This window comes from Scardinius erythrophthalmus (assembly GCF_964197995.2).
Source record: "Scardinius erythrophthalmus genome assembly, chromosome: 14".
NCBI classification, from domain to species: Eukaryota; Metazoa; Chordata; class Actinopteri; order Cypriniformes; family Leuciscidae; genus Scardinius; species Scardinius erythrophthalmus.
Genome location: NC_138234.1, coordinates 5346673 through 5367411, shown reverse-complemented (window position 1 = coordinate 5367411; position 20739 = coordinate 5346673).

The following is a 20739-nucleotide window of genomic DNA, read 5'->3' as shown; positions in this document are numbered from 1 at the left end:
TAGTTCTAATGTGTTACTAGGTGATTCTAAGGTGTTTGGCTTGTTGCCATGGAATAGCAATGCATTCAATAGGGTTATGTGGCATCTTCCAATCCAGTCTGACTTCTGACCTGTAATGCTGCCTGGATCATAATCATACACTGTTCACTCGTTGTCCAGAGGAGAACTGAGCGACTGAGCCTGGGTTCTCCCAAAGTTTTTTCTCCATTCTGACACCTGATGGAGTTTTGGTTCCTTGCCACTGTCGCCTTTTTCACCTTTGCCGCCTTTTTCACCTTTGTTGCCATTGGCTTTTGGCTTGCTTAGTTGTGGGTCTTAAATGTAATGTTTAATTTAATATTTAACACTAATATTGATCAACGCCTGCATTGACACTATTATATGAGAACTGAACTGAGCTGGACGATGACATCACGTTTTTCTCCAGAAAGGCTATAAATATACATGAACTAAATTAATACAATTTTTACAACAAAAATGAAATATCACTGAAGTTACTTAAAGGAGAACTCCGGTCAATTTTAACATTGAGCTCATTTTTTTGTACATTTGGAGTGCTGTCAATACAGAGAACAACGACAGAAATCGGTGTTGCCTACACCGAGTTATTCTATTTTTAAAATTTGCACCCTATTGACTTCAATGGGGCAAGTAGTAAGCCTGCTTTTTAGCCTCTTAACATCCTTTAAGTGTCATTACAAGTGCACAGAAAATGTGAGTGATTCCTTCCGAGTGAACACGGGTGAATCTGACTGCAGTAGATGTTAGAGATATTAATAAAAATGAAGTTAATTCAGCCAGCGCTCATACCTCTGTTTACATCCTGTTTTCGGTGGAAGGCCATAGTAATCGATTGTCGAGTTCACGCGCGTGATCATAGGCACTAAACCTATGCGCGTGAACTCGACAATCGATTACTATGGCCTTCCACCGAAAACAGGATGTAAACAGAGGTATGAGCGCTGGCTGAATTAACTTCATTTTTATTAATATCTCTAACATCTACTGCAGTCAGATCCACCCGTGTTCACTCGGAAGGAATCACTCACATTTTCTGTGCACTTGTAATGACACTTAAAGGATGTTAAGAGGCTAAAAAGCAGGCTTACTACTTGCCCCATTGAAGTCAATAGGGTGCAAATTTTAAAAATAGAATAACTCGGTGTAGGCAACACCGATTTTTGTCGTTGTTCTCTGTATTGACAGCACTCCAAATGTACAAAAAAATGAGCTCAATGTTAAAATTGACCGGAGTTCTCCTTTAAGCTGGAATGTGACGCTATTTTCTTCTGGAAACAAACTTTGTTGCATTACTTTCATGTTATCTCTGTAAAGCTGCTTTGAAACAATCTGTGTTGTAAAAAGTGCTATATTAGTAAATGTGACTTGACTTGAAATGTGACTTATATGATGTCTGCAAAATGTAGCATGATGCTGGTGCGTTGCTAGGGTCTTCTGTATTGTTGTTAAGGAGTTGCTATGCAATTGTTCTGTTTGGTTTCTAGGGTATTGTTACATAGTAGGTATGTTTGCATAGTTTTGCTATGCAAATGACAGTATTGATTGCTAGGCAATTACTAGGGTTGTTGCTAGGATGTAATTGCTACATTGCTTCTAGGGCGTTGCTAGGGCCTTCTGTATTGTTATCAGGACATTTCTATGGTGTTGCTACACAATTGTTATGGTGTTTTAATTGTTTTCTAGGCTATTGTATTGGTGGTTGCTAGGGTTTTCTGTATTGTTAGGTGTTGCTATGGAGTTGGCAGATTGTTATGATGGCTGCTAGGATGTTGCTATGTAATTTCTACATTGCGGCTAGGACATTGCTAGGGTGTTCTTAGTTGTCAGGGTATTTCTATGTAGTTGCTAGGGTTTTACAAGTAGTTCCTTTGGAATTACTAGGTGATGGGAGGTTGCTAGGTAGCTGCCAGGTGCTGTTATGTTATTGCTAATGTTTGGCATGATGACTAAAGCGTTGCTAGGGCCTTCTGTATTGTTGTCAGGGTTAGTAGGGCATTGCTATGCAGGAGTTAGCAGTGTTTGCTAGGGTGTTCAGTGTGGTTGTTCCTAGGCAGTTTCTAAGTTTTTTTTGGGTTGTTTCCAATGAATTGCTAAGCAGTTAGTAGGGTTTTATGTACGTTTGCTAGGTGATTGTGAGGGTGTTCTCTTAAGATGTTGCTTTGTGATTGCTACAGTGTTTGGCATGGTGTTAAGGATGTTGCTATAGGGTGTTTTATAGCAGGGCATTATTAAGGTAAGGGTGTTGCTTTGTGGTTACTATGTTGTTCTGCATATCAACCATTGCTAGGGCATTACTAGGTGGTTTCTAAGGTGTTCTGGGTAGTTGTCAAGGAATTGCTAAGCAGTTAGGGTTTATGTATGGTTGTTAAGTGATTGCTGGGGTGTTTGGGATGATTGCAAAGATTTTGCTATGTGATTGCCGGGGTGTTCAGCATGGTGACTAGGGTGTTGCTAGGGTGTTCTGTATCGTACGTGCATTTCTTTTTGTTATGCAGTTGGGGAGGATATTACTACAGTAGGTGGTTTGTAAGGTGTTCTGTGCTGTTGCTAATTAATAATGCAATTAGTAGGGTTTTATGGGTGGTTGCTAAGCATTGCTTTGCAGTTGGGTGGTGCTAAACAGTTGCTACGAAGTTATGGATGATTGCCATTGTCTGACTAAGCAGTTGCTAGGGTGTTGTTGTGGGTACTTTGCATGATTGCTAGGGCATAACTAGGTGGTCTCTAAGGTGTTGCCAAGGAAATGCTATGTAGGCGGTGCTTTGCAACCGTTGCAATGCTCTGCACGGTTACTAGGGCGTTGCTAGGATGTTAATTAATGTCTTTGGCTCAAATGGTGAGCCACAGTGTAATAGACTATTTCAGTTTAACTTGAAATGGAGTCATTCTGATACGCCTCACAATGATGACAATATAAAATGACTAGCTGAACTCACACTGCTCTCATGTCGTCACACAGCTGTAATTTGATTAGGGTTGAAGTGTTTTTTAACACATGCAGACTTAAGAGGTGTCGTTGTCGTTGATTTGCTGTCAGCACCTGTAGAGTTTTAACAGGAAGAGGAAATTAAGACTAATGAACAACTTGGTGAAAGCTTCAAATCCACATGTGTATGTGCGAAATGTAAAATGACACTGTATGTTTCCTTAGATAAATGGGTTTTAATCATAGATTTTAATAAAAGATGGACGACGCGTCTCCACTTCCTTTCACTGTAGAAAAATTAAGCCAAATTAACTCTGAGAATGGCTCCTCCTCCTAAGTATCAAGGTCCCGCCCACATTTCCGCTCCCGCAGACTCAATCGCCAGCAGAGCTGTCAATCATAATATTATAATAATTATTTATTTATTGTCATTGCAATGATACAACAAGATTACATTAGAGCATCAATCGACAGTGCAATTTCATGAAGTGCAAGAGATCATCATCAGCAATAGCATATTTTGTTAACAGGGCAAAACGACAAATAACAAACAAGGAAAATGGTGTGTTATGAAAATGGATAATGTTAAACCTCATCAAATAACTGACTAAATCCAAACTTATTGGAAAACTGAACACATGAACAAACATCAACGTGATAAGAGCTACCTAAAATGACAGAAACCATCTTCGTTTGGCTCGCATCCCATTGGATAACAGTGAGAGGGCGGGGCTTATGACCTACACTGCAGCCAACCACCAGGGGGCGATCTAAATACTTTGGCTTCAGGACATGTTGGTTTTTAATGCTATACATTTTTATTTATTTTTTTAATTAGTGCTGTCAAAAACTTTTATGTTAGATGCGATTAACCGTGATTAATCGATTTGACAGCTCTATTTTAAATGCATAAGTTTGTTAGTTTTTTTTATGTAAAACTTGTTTTGTAACGTTGCAGAAACATAATATTGTCAGCACATCCTCTTGCAATGTTTTAAAACATCTTTACCATGTCAAACTTTTATTTATTGATTTATTTGATGCATATTCATGAACATTATTGTATAAAAATACTGAGCTGTCAGTTTATGTCAAAATGCATTGTCAATTTTCTGGACATTTTCACTGTGCTTTTTATTAAATATTGCATTTAAATGCACAGATTTTATATAAATTTCAACTGAAACGCCCAAGATGCCAAGCTATTTGTCGTCATAGTGATTTTTTTTTTTAGCTAAATTTTTTTGCTATTTTAACGTTTCAGAATGTTTTATATTGGTTGTATACATTTAAGATAAAACATTTGACCAAAAATGAACGTCTCGAGTGTCGCGTTAAAGACCAGAAAGAACGAGAAGATGAAGGACCACTAGCTTGGATTTGAGTTATCATTTTAGCATTCATTAAATGCATGTTTATCACTTAAGAGCCCGTGAACAAGCCGCAAACAGCCATCAAAAGACATTTGTGAACCGTACGAGAGATTATACATGAAGAAGAGTGGCAGAATCGTGCCAACGGCTGGTATATATAGATCTTTACCACACAACATGTATTATGAATTCACAGACAAATGGGCTTTTGCTGTCTCTGCTGTACAGATGACTGTATTTATGAGTTTTAAACATGACACACACACACACAGGGAAAGACATGGTGAAGAAAGACTCAGTCAATTACATCCCAACAAGCACAAAACACTTTCAAAACACACAAGGCTGAGTGAATAAAGACTCCAGGTTTGTGTTTAGGTGAACTAGCCGGGAACACGCTAGCTGTGGGTTTATTTCCCGCCCGGCCAGCGGCTCCTCCATTCTTTATGATTTGCCGGCTTTCAGGAACGATTCCTTGTTCATTTGAGCTTAACTCCCGCTGACTGCTTGTGTTTGCCGAGTTCGGATTCGTCTGGCGGGAGAGAGTAACGTATCTATTGGGTAAATCTCGACCTCTGCTTGATTTCTCTTCACACAGAGCTTAAGATGAAGAGGACGTGTCGTCCCGTATAGCCGAGCTCATCTGTAAGGGACTTTTGTCTTTCCACAAGAGGATTTCTTTTCTTTTTAAATAAGAGCATAATGAGGAAAGGAAATACATCACCGTTCCAATAAATGTAATATGTAGATTTAGAGGTATTTGTCAAAGCAACTTCAGCGAGGGCGGCCATGTTGTACAAACTTCGACTGGAATCCATTGACTTTATTTAATTTTAATGTTCTGCTCTGGAAAGATCACAGTATCACATCTTGGGCAACATGAGGTAGAACAAAAGCGAAGGAGAGAGGAAAAATAGAAAGGAAATGTGATCAAATGCATTTAAGCGAAATGATGAAGGTGACATTAAAACTGTTTTTATAAATAATGTATTTACTGTTCAGAATCCTCAGTTTTTGTTAAAATGAGGGAGGCCAAGATAGTCCATCACTCATTTGGGCTTTTAGGCTGAATAAAATGGTAGTTAAATGTAACTAATAATTTATATATATATACACACACACATTATAAATTATATAATGTTTTATTTTTTTAATTATTTGTATTATCTGTATTATTAGCTTATTTATTAAGTTCATAAAATATTTTGCATGTAATGCTGTTAAAGGTACCAATCAATTAATATGATTTCTATCTTTAAAACTATTTAATTCATGTTGAGAAAATGTAATGAAGAATTATATTTTTTATAATAATATATTTTGTGTACTACTACATTTTATGTATTTATTTATTTATGCACAATTGAATGAAAAACTTGAAAATTCTTAATTTTATTATCTATATTTTTTCTCTTTATTATATTGTATTTAGCATATAATGTACTGTAGTTAAAGGTACCAATCAACTAAATTAATCATTCAGTTTTCAAATTGACAAAAATAAATAACTATCTTTTAAAATATTTGATTAATGTTTAAAATGTTAGTTAAATGTACTATTATATTATTCTATTTTTTGCACAGAAAAAAAATTATATATATATATATATATTTTTTTTTTTTTTTTTTTTACCTGAACATGTTGTTTGTGAGATTGTCCAATTCTATGAGACTCATTGGTTGGGCTGACATGATTTGGTGTTCGACTGTTTTTCCTGACACTCCCTGTATCTTATTTTCAGTTTTTAATAACCCGTATCGTTTCTGGTTTCCCACAGACATGATGACAACAAGCCATGACAAAACTCAAAAGTTCAAAAGTCAACATGCCGACATCTGCCATCAAACAAACACGCGAGTAAACAAACGCTTGCAGTGAGAGCGAGACGACGGCGTCTGATGACAACATGTAAATTAGGGAGGAAGTCAAAGAGCGGGTTGAAGATGAGCAGGTTAACAGACTTTATGTTGGTTTAGTGTGTGAGATTAGGATTAGAGCACCATCTGTCTCCAACTCCTGTTAAAGGCATAGTTCACCCAAAAATAAAAATTACCCCATGATTTACTCACCCTCAAGTCACCCTAGGTGAATATGACTTCTTTCAGACGAATATCACATCATAAAAGTGCATCTGTCCATCATGAAAGTGCATCTGTCCATCATAAACAAACTCCACAGGCTCCAGGGGGTTAATAAAGGCCTTATGAAGCGAAGTGACGCGTTTGTGTAAGAAAAATATTCATATTTAAAACTATAGAAAGTAAAATAACTAGTTTCCGGCCAAACAAACATACAAAGTCTACTTACGCCTAAAGCGCAACTTACACAACTTGTGACGTCAGAAGTAGCGCAGTGCATCATGGTGTAGCGTAAATATCAGCAGTGCGTCGCATTAAGTTGCGCTTTAGACTTCCGTATGAGGAATCTGTATGTTCGTTTGGCCGGATGCTAGTTATTTTACTTTATAAAGTTTTAAATATGGATATTTTTCTTACACTAACGCATCGTTTCGCTTCAGAAGGCCTTTATTAACCCCCCAGAGCAGTGTGGAGCACTTTTATGATGGATAGATGCACTTTTATGATGGATAGATGCACTTTTATGATGGATAGATGCACTTTTATGATGGACAGATGACCTTTTATCATGGATAGATGCACTTTTATGATGGATAGATGCACTTTTATGATGGATAGATGCAATTTTATGGATTTCAAAACAGAAACGGCCATTCACTTCCATTATAAAGCTTGGAAGAGCCAGGACATTTTTAATATAACTCTGATTGTATTCGTCTGAAAGAAGAATGTCATATACACCTAGGATGACTTGAGGGTGAGTAAATCATGGGCTAATATTCATTTTTGGGTGAACTATCCCTTTAAAGATCTGTGTTTGATTTGATGTTTGTGTCGTCTGTTGTGTTGAGGTCACGGCCTGACCGATGAAGGTCTGTGTTTCGTCTGTCGTCGTCTGACCCCACGCCGCCACCAGACTCCTCATTAGGAAAACAAACTGACTAATGAGGCGAAGTCCATTCGTGTCTTTCCTCTAATAATGGCTGAAGTCATTAGAGCTCCGGTGAGACTCTTAGCAGGTGAAAGTCTTCGCTTCAGCATTACTTATAACGCAAAAACAAATATTACATCTAAATGAAAAAAGGTAACACTTTACAATAAGGTCTCATTTGTAAACATTAATTAATGTATTAACTAACATGAACTAACAATAAACAATACATCTATTACTCTATTTATTAATCTTTATAAGGTTAGTTAATGAAAATCCAGCCGTTCATTGAGTATTAAATCATTTTAACAAATAACTAATTTCAACTAATGAAACCTTATTGTAAAGTGTTACCAAAACCAGTGTTGTATTTTTGTATGTATATATAGTTAATTGTAAAATAGTCAATATTTGCAAACCTGTGACCGCACATTAGCAGAGTTAATATTTTGTATTTGTAATTTGAATTTGTAATATTTCTATATGTATTCCTATACATATATATATAATATCATAAATGTGTCTAATTATTGATCATTTCTATATTTTATCTTATTGCTCTAATTTAATATTTTTTATTAAAGCTCTTACGCATTAATTAGCACTGTAATTATGGCACCTAAATATGCACTAAATAAATGTAAATGATAATGCGATGTACTAAAGCTCATGTGAAACTACACTACTCTGAAATCTGTGACACGAATATTTGCCAGATGTTTTTCTGTTACTATTTCACACTGTTTCTATGGTGTGATTCGCATATAAGAGGCCTTTGAATATTCATTCATCACCATTAAAAGTAATTAATCCAGCAGAAATCATACGGGAAATATCATCAACGCTACATTTTGGGCTGTCAATCATCACATGTATCTGCACATCATTCAGTCAAATTAACCACATACTGTATATCAATATGAATGAAATCAGTGCTGGTCACTGTTTCACTTTGCAGATTTTCCCACTTACACATGATCGTAAAGTTTGATTGACATATTAGTTGTGTTTGTATCATTTAGGGGTGGAGTTTATCTGAAATAGTCACTGCAATCATAGACTGGAGTGGAACAATTCATTATAGTCAATCTAATACTGTTAAAAGAAAGAAAAATGACTCAGATTTTTAATAGATGTTTTGCGACTCGTACTGTAAATGGTGTGAATTGCAGCCTGCATAAACACATTGAACATTTAATCGGTCATATAGCAGCGGGATTATGTCTAAAGATATGTAGCTATACTGTCAAAACTGTATTTTAAAATCTCCTGAAATTGGGGCCTTTGAACATTTTAACCCTTAAATGCATGAATGTTTCGCCAATCATTATTACATATTCGGGTCTTTACTGACCCGGATCGATATCTTAACACTGATGGATCTCTAGCTGCTGGAATAGTATAAAATAAGCATATAAACCAATATATTGATCGCTGGCAGCTTCTTCCCCAAATTCATCATCAGGTGACTGGTACAAAGTAATTCGCGGAGCCATTTCAAGTTTTGCTGATATATTCTTTTGTTTTATGCCTGCGTGAAACAACACGTTGTCATTGTCATATCGCCACCTTGAGGAAAAAAGGTGAATTGCACTCAGAGATTCAGTCATTGTGACATCGCCACCTAGAGGAAAAAAGGTGAATTGCACTCAGAGATTCAATCATTGTGACATCGCCACCTTGAGGAAAAAAGGTGAATTGTACTCAGAGATTCAATTTGAGATTCATTATTTATTCAGATTGTTGCACAGAAGAAAAAAACAAACACTATTACATTCCTCGGGTCACTAGCGACTCTAAATGTATTAGAAAACATGCATTCTTCCTCATATCTATTTTTTCTTGTTATATTGTTTATATTTAGATTGAGGAATACTAAGATGGTTTAATGAATGAAGTCCCGATTCGATAAAGACCCGAGGCATGCTTTTAACTAGTCATATGGAAGTCGACTTCAAATTAAATGGCTACTTATACTGGTCCTACTTGACCCGCTGTGAGAGGGATTCAAAACAAGGATGCTAAAAAAACGCAGCCGCTAGTGTCAATCGCTAGGGCGCCTCTTGAGATTAGGGAAGTGAGATTTATACGCACAGCTTTTAAATACATCCCCCTAAACCCCCCTAAACCTCACTTCCATCCGGGTCACGGCACCAAATGCAACTGATCCTACTCGACCGCTCTGGGGTGCATTTACCAAAAGCATCGTTAGCCAACTATGGTCACAAGTTCCGTCGTTATCATCAGTTCAACGAGTCTGTGTTTCCTGAAACCATCGTTCCAATGAACATTCTCAAACAGCATCGCAGAGTTTTGAGTTTGGAACGACAGATCTCGACCTGTGGTTAGAGGCAGAGTTTCTTGTTTGCATGACATGTGGATTTAATAATCCTTATCTTGAGCCAAATAAGCAAGCTGACATTCAGTACTATATATTTTATAATACATACAATGTCATTTACATCTGTTAGTTTGTCAAGAGATTTAAAGCACAGTTTTTGAAGAGTGCACATGTGTGAACGTGCTCTAATGCGTAAGAACGAGTCTATGATTGAATCTGGAAATAGAAATGGAAATATTCCTCAGCCATGTCCGTAATTTATAGCAAAACATCTAGCGTTAATTTGATCTCAAACAGATACATTAAAAGTATTATTACTACAACACCTGTGTGACATCATTAACCATTGTGGGAGGCGCTAACAAAGATGCTAAACACCGTAGCCACTAGCATCAATCGCTAGTGCGCCTCTTGTGGCCAGGGGAGTGAGGTTTACACGCACAGCTCTTACTGGCCTACATTACACTACTATCATAACAGGAATATCTCATATCTGTAGGACAATGACAGCAGGAGGTGCTGTTTATCACCGGGGGAGAAACTCACTCGGATGACTTTGACAAACACACACACACACACACACACACACACACGAGCAGGTGACTTTGGTGTTGAAATAGCTACAGATCATCTGGCAGCGTTTCTGCAGCGGTTTGACATTGCTGGTGGTGTCCGAGCCAGACTGTCTTTCCTGGGGCGAGTGTTTCCTCCGGTGAATCGAGCAGCCGCTCTAAACGCTTTACTGCAGGCGCTTTTGGGATGCAGCTTTCCTCTGTTGTGGGTATTTGGTTTCAGTTGAGAAAAAGTGTCCAATTAGGGAAGCCACAGTATCGATCTGGAAAACGAGTCAATTACACACACACAGAGAGAGAGAGAGAGAGAGAGAGAGAGAGAGAGAGAGAGAGAGAGAGAGTTTAAAATAGCAAGTCAGTGTTGAGTTTGTCTTTATCCACATATTTACTGCTCGAGACAAAACATACTGAAGAAATGCCATTGTACCTTTTGGTCAAGTCAAGACGGTACAAAAACACTATGATTTTAAGATGTGTACCATGGTAATACCATGTTTCTTTTTTGTTTTTATCATGTTATATATCAAGGTACCGTACAATACTTATTTGTAAGGAGATCCACACATTTATTGTTCCTGCTCTGCCTGTAGTTTATCTGTCAGTATTTCTCAGTATTAGCTAGTTTGTTCAGTTAGCGATCATGTATAGTTTCAGCACAAGAAGTGAGGAAACGTTACACAGGCTTTCCTTTGAACCCGGCTGTGCGCTGATATATACTTGTTGCCGCAGTTTCATTGAAAGTTTGCTGAGAAAGTCTTTCAAGACCCCCTTTCAAGCGTTTTGTTTGTGTGAAGTGATCCGCGTCTCCCGCTGCGAATGAAATTAAACTGGAGAAAATAATCACCAAGCCACTGTCTTCCATAATCACAATGTAGTACAAAGCAAAAGCTACAAATTAACTCAAGGGTAAAATGTTAGGGAAGGAAAACACTCGTTAGAATCTATTTGCCATTTTAGCTAGCCACCAAAATTGCTAACTCGTATGCTAGTCACTGTAGCCGTCTTCAAATTTCAATGCTAATTGCAATTAGTCATAAATTATACTTGTGACAGAACTTAGTTTGCACACATACTGTTTTTAAGGTGGTTTCCCCGGCTAGTTAGCATCTCGTGCTAATGTTCATCTGCGAGTCGCAGTGGGAGATGTTTGCTAACCCTTTACACTGTCCCTGTGAATAACATTTGTTTGTTTTTGGCCACCAACGAGCCTTAACCAGGAAAACAGTCTGTTAGCCGCCATGTGTAGTGGAAAACATCTCAATTTTAGCTTATCGCACTTGCTAAACAAAAACAAACATGGCGTATCTTCATAATACGTACAATCACATTATACACATGATGAATATGAACTAGCGTTATCAGTAAATGATGTCTGAGCTGCAGCAGAGTGATAGTCATGCTATAGTAATCAGTGATGCTAGCGTGTAGTCGTGTTAGCGCGGTGCAAAAGAATCAGACCTGTTTCCAGGAAACACAAACCTGATGATTTTTATTCATGAGCAGTGCTTTTGAATGTTTTTGTGTGTCATGATGGGATTAGCAATGATGTTGATCCATGTCGTCTCACTCCACAGACAGGAAGTTAGCAGCGGCAGCCAGGAAGTCGTAGCGGTTCTATCAGTCTCAAAGCTGTCATTCTGGATATTAATAAACCTAAGGATGCATTTTCAGCCATTGTGTGTTCCACAATTTTATATCAAAGTTTTATTTTTATGTAATTAGCTGTGCTTGCTTCGATTAGCATCGCTAGTGCTCATTTGTAGAGTTTGTAGATGATAAAACAGGTAAGTAATCCATTCACAACCACCTTCAACACAGCAACATGCTAAAAAAAAAATCGTTCTTAGCACATTAGCATAGCAGTGCAATAGCAACCATTCCGAATGAACCTAGCATTGTGGCGGCTTCCCAGCTAACACGACTAATGCTATCTGAACTTTAACTAATGCTGTGGGAAGGTTCTCTCAGAGTTATGAACAAACATTATATCTAATAACATTAATAACATTATCTGGTCTTTAATAATGTTTTCAAAACATTAGCGCATTCAAAAGTAACTTTTCCATAACATCTGAAGAATGATCAAATTGAATGTCTCCTTAACATTCACATAACTAAGAAAAAAAAGTGTAAAAAGATTTAAAACTGACGCAACCAATGTTTTTACACTTTCATGTCAAGATGATAGGCTAATGGATAATGTTAGCCCATAGCTAATTAGCCAAGTAGTCAAATTGTAACAAATCCAACATCAAGTCAACATTTTGTTTCTAATTAATAAAATGTTGCGTTACAGAAGTGACTTAAGTTGTGAATGTCGTTTCTTGTAGACTGTTTTGACTTCATTAGCATGTAGCATCCGTTTTTTTATTTTTAGCGCAGGTTAGTCCCGGCTAGCAGCTTGTGTTTCCCATTCCAGCTAACAAGCAATTGATGCATTAGTTCAGTCCCCTTCCTTGCTATCCGTCATAATGATTATATTTAGCATTGTGCAAAACACAAACCCATTTACAAGTGCCAACATTTTGAGTTTCATGTTTAGCTGCTCTTTATGAGTGCGCTAAATAGCCTTCATGATGTCTGTTTATGCTGTACTTGAGGTTTGTGTGCGGGGTTAGCACTAATAAAATCCAAACGCTTGTAATCCAGCTAGTCCTAAGACTATCAAACCCAACAGATGGATGACACAATGACTTGGCTAGCTACTTGCTATCATGCTAATCTCAGAAAATGACAAGGGATTTTCTCATTGAAGTCATGATGTAGTGCTAAAACCTCATTTTACTTTTGTAATGTGATTGTATTTCAGGAGGTATAATGAAAAAAGTGTGGATGACTTGATTTTACGCATCAAGATGGTGGTTGATGATTCAGAGATGCACTAAACACTAAGCTAACATTAATAAGTAAATTGCATCAAACTTGATGTCATGTTGACATTTCGTCCCCAAACCGTTGGCGTATGTTGTAAGCTAGCAGATGTACGTTGACTGACAATCAGAGGATCCTGCTGCTGTGTAGCTTAACCGTGATGCCCCGACTTCTTGTTATTGAGTTATAATGAGTTCCTTAACTGTTTATCTGCTCATTTATTTATGATGAAGTTGTAGCGGCGCGTATGCCAAGACTGGAAGTCATTAAGGGATTAATTAGTGGAGTTTTGGTGGCAGCCATGTTTGGTGGCGGAGAGAGTTCGTGGCTTTTGCATCGCAGACGAAGACACACTCTCACTCTCCTTCCCCCGGTGCCGGTTGTAACATCGACGCTCTGGCGTTTTTCCAGGCCACCTGGTGTGAGGCAGAGACTAGCGTCTCGAGGGCAGGTTAAAAGCTGGCGCTCGCTAGCAGGAGCTCGAGAGGCCTTGGATATACGCAAGGCCGCCACACGCTGATGCTCTTTCCCAGATACGGTGACAGGACGCGACCGCACTCGGATCACAGCTGCCGGGTCATTACCGTTACTGGCAGCTGTTGTTAGATGATATATTCAGAGATAGATGGGAAGCCACTAGCATTGCTAGCTTTACTGTTCTTAGAAACAAAAAATGTTTCCTGTCCCTTTTCTGTTTTTGGGAAGCTTTAAAGAGGATGCGTTACATTTTTTGCATGTTAAAATAGTCAAGTCAAGTCACCTTTATTTATACAGCGTTTTTTACAATACAGATTGTATCAAAGAAGCTTTACAGGGAAAACTGCTCACTTTAAAACTAGAAGTAACCGAATTCTAAGTTTAAGAACATACAATTGGGATGCAAAATAACTCTAAAATTTGACATACTATTAATTTAAAGTTGTAATATTTTAAGTGTAAGAACATATGAGGTTATAAATAATTTGAATGTTAATATTTGAATATTACAATAATTTAATAAAATATTAATATAAGTTAAGTTGAATTTATACCGTTGGGGTTATAAATAATTGTTTATTTAAAAAAAATATGTATTTATATTTATATTTTTAGTATTTTAAGTGTAAGAACATGAGGTTATAAATAATTGTAATGTTAATATTTGAATATTAAAATAATTGAATAAAATATTAATATAATTTAAGTTGAATTTATAACGTTTAGGTTATAAATTATTTAAGAAAATATGTATTTATATTTATATTTTTAGTATTTTAAGTGTAAGAACATATAAGGTTATAAATAATTGTAATGTTAATATTTGAATATTAAAATAATTTAATAAAATATTAATATAATTTAAGTTGAATTTATAACATTTAGGTTAGAAATTGTTTATTTAAAAAATATGTATTTATAGTTTTAGTATTTTAAGTGTAAGAACATATGAGGTTATAAATAATTTCAATGTTAATATTTGAATATTAAAATAATTTAATAAAATATTAATATAATTTAAGTTGAATTTATAACGTTTAGGTTATAAATTATTTATTTAAAAAATATGTATTTATATTTTTAGTATTTTAAGTGTAAGAACATATGAGTTCATAAATAATTTTAATGTTAATATTTGAATATTAAAATAATTTAATAAAATATGAATATAATTGAAGTTGAATTTATAACATTTAGGTTATAAATTGTTTATTTAAAAAATATGTATTTATAGTTTTAGTATTTTAAGTGTAAGAACATATGAGGTTATAAATAATTGTAATGTTAATATTTGAATATTAAAATAATTTAATAAAATATTAATATAATTTAAGTTAAATTTATAATATTGAGGTTATAAATAATTGTTTATATAAAAATATGTATTTATATTTACAGTTTTAGCATTTTAAGGGTAAGAACATACATTGAGGTTATAAATCATTTAGTGTTAATATGAAAATAAATTATATTTAAAATATGTACTTATATTTCTCATTTTAATATGTTAAGTGTAAGAACATACTTTGATGTTATAAATCATTTTAACAGTCATGTTTAAGTATTAATATTTAAAATATATTTGATTAATTTTAATATTTAAAATGTAATGTGAACTATTTATTTGTGTTTCTAATTTTAATATATTAACTGTAAGAATACATTAAGAAAATATTGAATTACATATCAAATTAAAGTTACAAACCTGCTAGAGGTTATAAACATTTTTATTAATAATATTTTAATATTTCAAATATTGATTTCTATCCCTAATTTCAATATTTTAAGTGTTGCTTGCAGACATTCATAAACTTTAATCTAGTTTTTCTTTATTTCTTTAGTGTTGGGAAATATAGCACATTATTTTCTGATTCAATTTTCAGTTCTCCAGGAGTCATATTTCCTCCTCATATTTGTGCAGTAACTCCTGAAGTACAGGATTTGTGTGAGGAGATTCAGTCGTGTTTACAGTACCTGTGTGACGCGCGTCGAGCGATTGAAACGCCGGTCACGCGCACAAACACACACATTCATGCGGCTCCAGGGTTCGGGCTTTAAAGCCAGACTTTCACTAAGTACTTTATCCTTTATGTTCAGTTTTCTGCCAGCATCTTAGCTCTTACAAACAGTCAGCATAATAATCTCTCCTCCAAAACAAACCAAACAAGAGCTGGATCTTCCCCCGAGGGGGTCACATGACCTCGTTAGCCGGGCTAAATTGGCCTAATTATTAAAGGCTTGTTAGATCTCGGCTCCATTAGTGAGTATCAGTGCAAAAACAAGAGTTCCTCTGTGAGACGGTCAGTGGAAATCACACACTGTTTTTAAAGCCAGTGTCTCCGGCGTTAATGGACGGAGGTTTCGCACTCGCATAATTAGTTTGATGCTGTCTGAGTCGAGATGTCGGTGTGAAATTAAAGCTGGGGAAAAACACAATCTTACCAAGTAAACAGTTATGAAAAGTATAATATACTTCAAATTACTGACCAGCAGAAATATATACAGTGCTGCTCAAAAGTTTACACCCCCTTGCAGAATCTGTGAATCATTTTAACAAAAAGGATCATACAAAATGCATGTCATTTTTATTTAATACTGTCCTGAATAAGGTATTTTACATCAAATATGTTTACATATAGTCTACAAGACAAAAAAATAATAATAAAAAATAGCTGAATTTATAAAAATTACCATGTTCAAAAGTTTTTGAACCCCATTCTTAATACTGTGTCGTTACCTGGATGATCCATGACTTTTGTTTTTGTTATATGTTCACACACACACACACACACACACACACACACGTATATATATATGATATGTATTATTTTATATATATAATTACTATATTTATAATTAGTTACTATATTTAAATTTAGAGGATTTCTTTATTGTTTTGTATCATTTCATAATTAAACACCATTATTTTATATTATTAAAATATTAAAATATTTTTAAGTATATATAAATCTATAAAATAAGTATATAAAAATTTAATAAAACAATACATATACATTTTGAATATACTTTATATAAATATGTACTTAATATATTGTATTTCTTTTTATAATTATATATTCATTTATATTATGAATAATAATATAATTAAAATTTATATTTTAATATATTTCTAATTTAAATACATTGTTTATTGTATATTTATATATTATATTTAATATTTTTAAGTATTAAATATTTAGTTTTATTATTAATATATTAAAATGGTATAACTTTTTTTATTAAAATACATATAAATATTGAATATATTTTATATAAAAAGATTCTTATTTTGTATAGATTTTTATCATTATTTATTATTATATTATTTTTGATAAATTTATTAATATTTGAATATATTCATAAATGTATATACATTGTTTTTATTATTGTATATTTCTATAATACATTTTTATATTTGTATTTATAAAGAGAGAGCAATCTGCAGTAATATGTGTGTTATTGATGGGATGGTGTGTGTCATCAGTGTATTGGTGATGATGACGGATGTTATTGATCTGCTGATGTTGTCTCTCAGTCGCTGACCTGTACTCTACACTTATTGCCTCGTATATTTAAACGACAGACATGTATTGGCTGTTTCAGGAACAGCAGAAAACCCTCATGATGCCTCATATATATATATTTCATATTACATAATGGTTTTCAGTCAATTTCATGTATTAAAACCTCAATCCTACATGTTGTGAAGTGAAGCAGAACTGAAAAAAACTGAATTGCTGATCAATATATGCTTTGCTTTCTTTTTTTTTTTTAACAAATATTTATTACATTTTCTTCTTTTTTTATCTTATGGTTATTATATTACAGTATAAATTATTTTATTTTTAATATTTTATTCTGTATTATTTTTTGTTTTATTGTTATACTTTTATTTTAATTGTATTGTTTATTTTTGTATTTTAATTTTATATATATATATATATTTTTTATTTTAATTTTATTCTTTTAATTGTATTTCTTTACTTGTATTTACATTTTATATTTTTATTTTATTGTCTTATTTTATTTTTATATTTTATTTTATTTTCTGTAATTTTGTTTTATTTTAATTTGATTTTTATTATTTCATTATTTTTATTTTACTTTTATATTGTTTATTATTTTTATTATATTTTTATTTTAATTATTGTACTACTTTTGTTTTAATATTTTTATTTCATTATTTCTGTATTTGTATTTTAATTTTATATTTATCTTTTGTTTATTTTTACTGTATTTTTAATATCTGTATTATTTTTGTTTTATTGTTTTCACTTTATTTCATTACTTCATTTTTATATTCTTTTTTATTTTATCGTTTTGTTTCATTTTTTTCTATTTTATTTTATTCTGTATTTTTTGATAATTTTATTGTATTTTTATTTTCATTTTATTTTCATTTGACTTATTTTATCATTTGTATCTATCTTTTTTTTTTTTTTTTTTTAGACTATCTGCTGCAGGAAAGCATAGTAAGCTGATAACTAAACATAACAGTCAAAAGTAAAATAGGAAAAATAAATGTTCATAGAATGTGCATTTACTTTTTTTCAAAAGTATATACGCATCCCATCCAATAAACATATTCATTCTTTCTCCCATATTTACAAACACATCCGTCTCCAACAGCACTGCCCCCCCACTGCTACTTTCTAACACACACAGTTCTCCTGCGGCGATCGTCCCACATCCCTGCTCAAATCCTTCCCATTAAACACTAATGACCCGACATTATCGGCCGTGGTAATCCACGACGTGTGTGTGTGTGTGTGTGTGTGTGTGTTGTCTATCTGTAGGGATGAATATTAATAGTTCCATCCAGACAATCACCGCAAGGAGAAGACGACCTGAACGACCCTCTGGAGACACTGGAGATCAGGGAGATATTTAACATGCTGTTAGTTAAACATAAAGAAACGCTGGTTTTGGCCAAACTTTGAGCAGGTTCTGTCATGAATGCGAGTCTCGCTTTAGTATAAGCTCACTGTTGCAACACCCGGACGCATGATTACGGAGATCATTACAGCAGATTAAGTGTTTCTTCCACCATGTGGCTTTGAGAATACAAACGCTCTGCGCACAATAAAGGAAGACGCGTGTGTTGGTTCAGTCCTTCATCAACATCTGACATCCGGCTCCTTCACATCACATCATTCCCTGTACATTTAATGAAATTGGCTCTACATCACTTTTTTTTTTTTTTTTTTTTTTACAGTGTAAAAAAAATACATGATACACTGACAATCAAACTTGGCCATTTTTATGGTAATTTGTTTCTAATTATTCTTGGTTTTATTGTGCATGATTTATTTTTAAACAGCTAAACATTACTTTATAAACTATTTAATTACGTATTTTATTTTTATTTTGAATATATATTTTTTCACAATCTTTTGTCAAAACATACCAATTTGAAACATATTCACTTCGTACTACAGCTATAGCAGCGCTAATTGCCTTAAATCGCTGTTTTAACGTTTCGTAATCCTAAATTTTTTCGCACGAAATCTATATTTTTTCAATAGGAAAATGTCCTTATGTTGTTGCTAATGTTGCTAATTCATACTGCATTATTAGCGCTAGTTGCGTTAAATTGGTGTATTAGTGTATCTCAATCCAATCGAGTCCTACCCTACGTTAATTCTCAAGTAAATATTATTTTTTAACAAGGAAAATGTAAATATGTTGTTGCTAATGTTGCTAATTCATACTGCAGTAGTAGCGCTAGTTGCGTTAAATTGGCATATTAGCGTATTTCAATCCAATCGAGTCCTACCCTACGTTAATTCTCAAGTAAATATTATTTTTTAACAAGGAAAATGTAAATATGTTGTAATATTGCTAATTCATACTGCAGTAGTAGCGCTAGTTGCGTTAAATTGGCATATTAGCGTATTTCAATCCAATCGAGTCCTACCCTACATTAATTCTCAAGTAAATATTATTTTTTAACAAGGAAAATGTCAATGTGGTTGCTAATGTTGCTAATTCATGCTATCATGCTATTGTTGCAGCGCTAGTTGCGTTAAACCTGCGTATTTGTGCATTGCAATGCAATTGATTCCCGCCCTACATTATTTTGCAATAAATATTATTTTTTACTAGGCAATTCTTTTTTTATGTCAATATGTGCTAATTCATACTGTGATTAAATTGGCGTATTTCCATCTCAATCCAGTTGAGTCCCACCATACGTTACTTCTCAAGTACATATAATTTCTTTACAAGGAAATGTGCAAAAGTTGCTAATTCATGCTATTGCAGCAGTGCTAGTTGCATTAAATCTGTGTATTTGTGTATTTCAATGCAATTGAGTTCCACCCTACATTATTTTGCAATAAGCATTATTTTTTATGTCAATATGTCGTTGCTAATACTGGCGTAGCAGCAATAGTTGCGTGAAATTGGCGTATTCATCGATCTCAATCCAGTCAAGTCACACCCTATGTTACTTATCAAGGATTTTTTTTTTTTACAAGGAAAATGTCAATATGTTGTTGCTAATTAATGCTTCTGTAGCATTGCTAGTTGTTAAATTAGCGTATTAGCATCTACTAGGAAATTCAGCTATTTCAACTCATTGCCCTAAATCGCTGCAACATCTTTACGTTTTTTTCTTTCTTTCGGTTCATTCCGTAGTATTTTCTAGCAGTTAGCTAGCTGGCTAATTCCCCATCCAGCAGAAGTATACACCCCCGTGCAATCAAAGCTAACTTGCATTTAGATTCCTGTAGCGGAAGACAAGCACATTCAAAATTTGGGACTGTACACAGCGATCAGCTGGCAACAGGACGGCGTCTGAACTGGGGCTACATGGCAGCTAGCCTGTAAATACACCATGACTAATGTGCACGTAATGGACAGCAAATCTGTTGTTGCACGAGATTATCCCACAACCTGGGTTCAGCGGGACGCCAGGCCAAGCTCACACTGAGAGGAGAATATCTGTGACCAATCCGCAGAGTATCTGTGACTTGTTGTCTTTAGCCCCAATTACGAGCGTTTGCCAGACATTTTCAATATTCATTTCCCACTCGTTGCGCGGCGGGTGCAGTCGTCATGGAGTCGTTCCTCTGGAGAGCGAAACAGGAGGCGAGACGCAGATGGTGCCATCTTATCTGCTCTCGCTACCCAAACACCATCTTGAG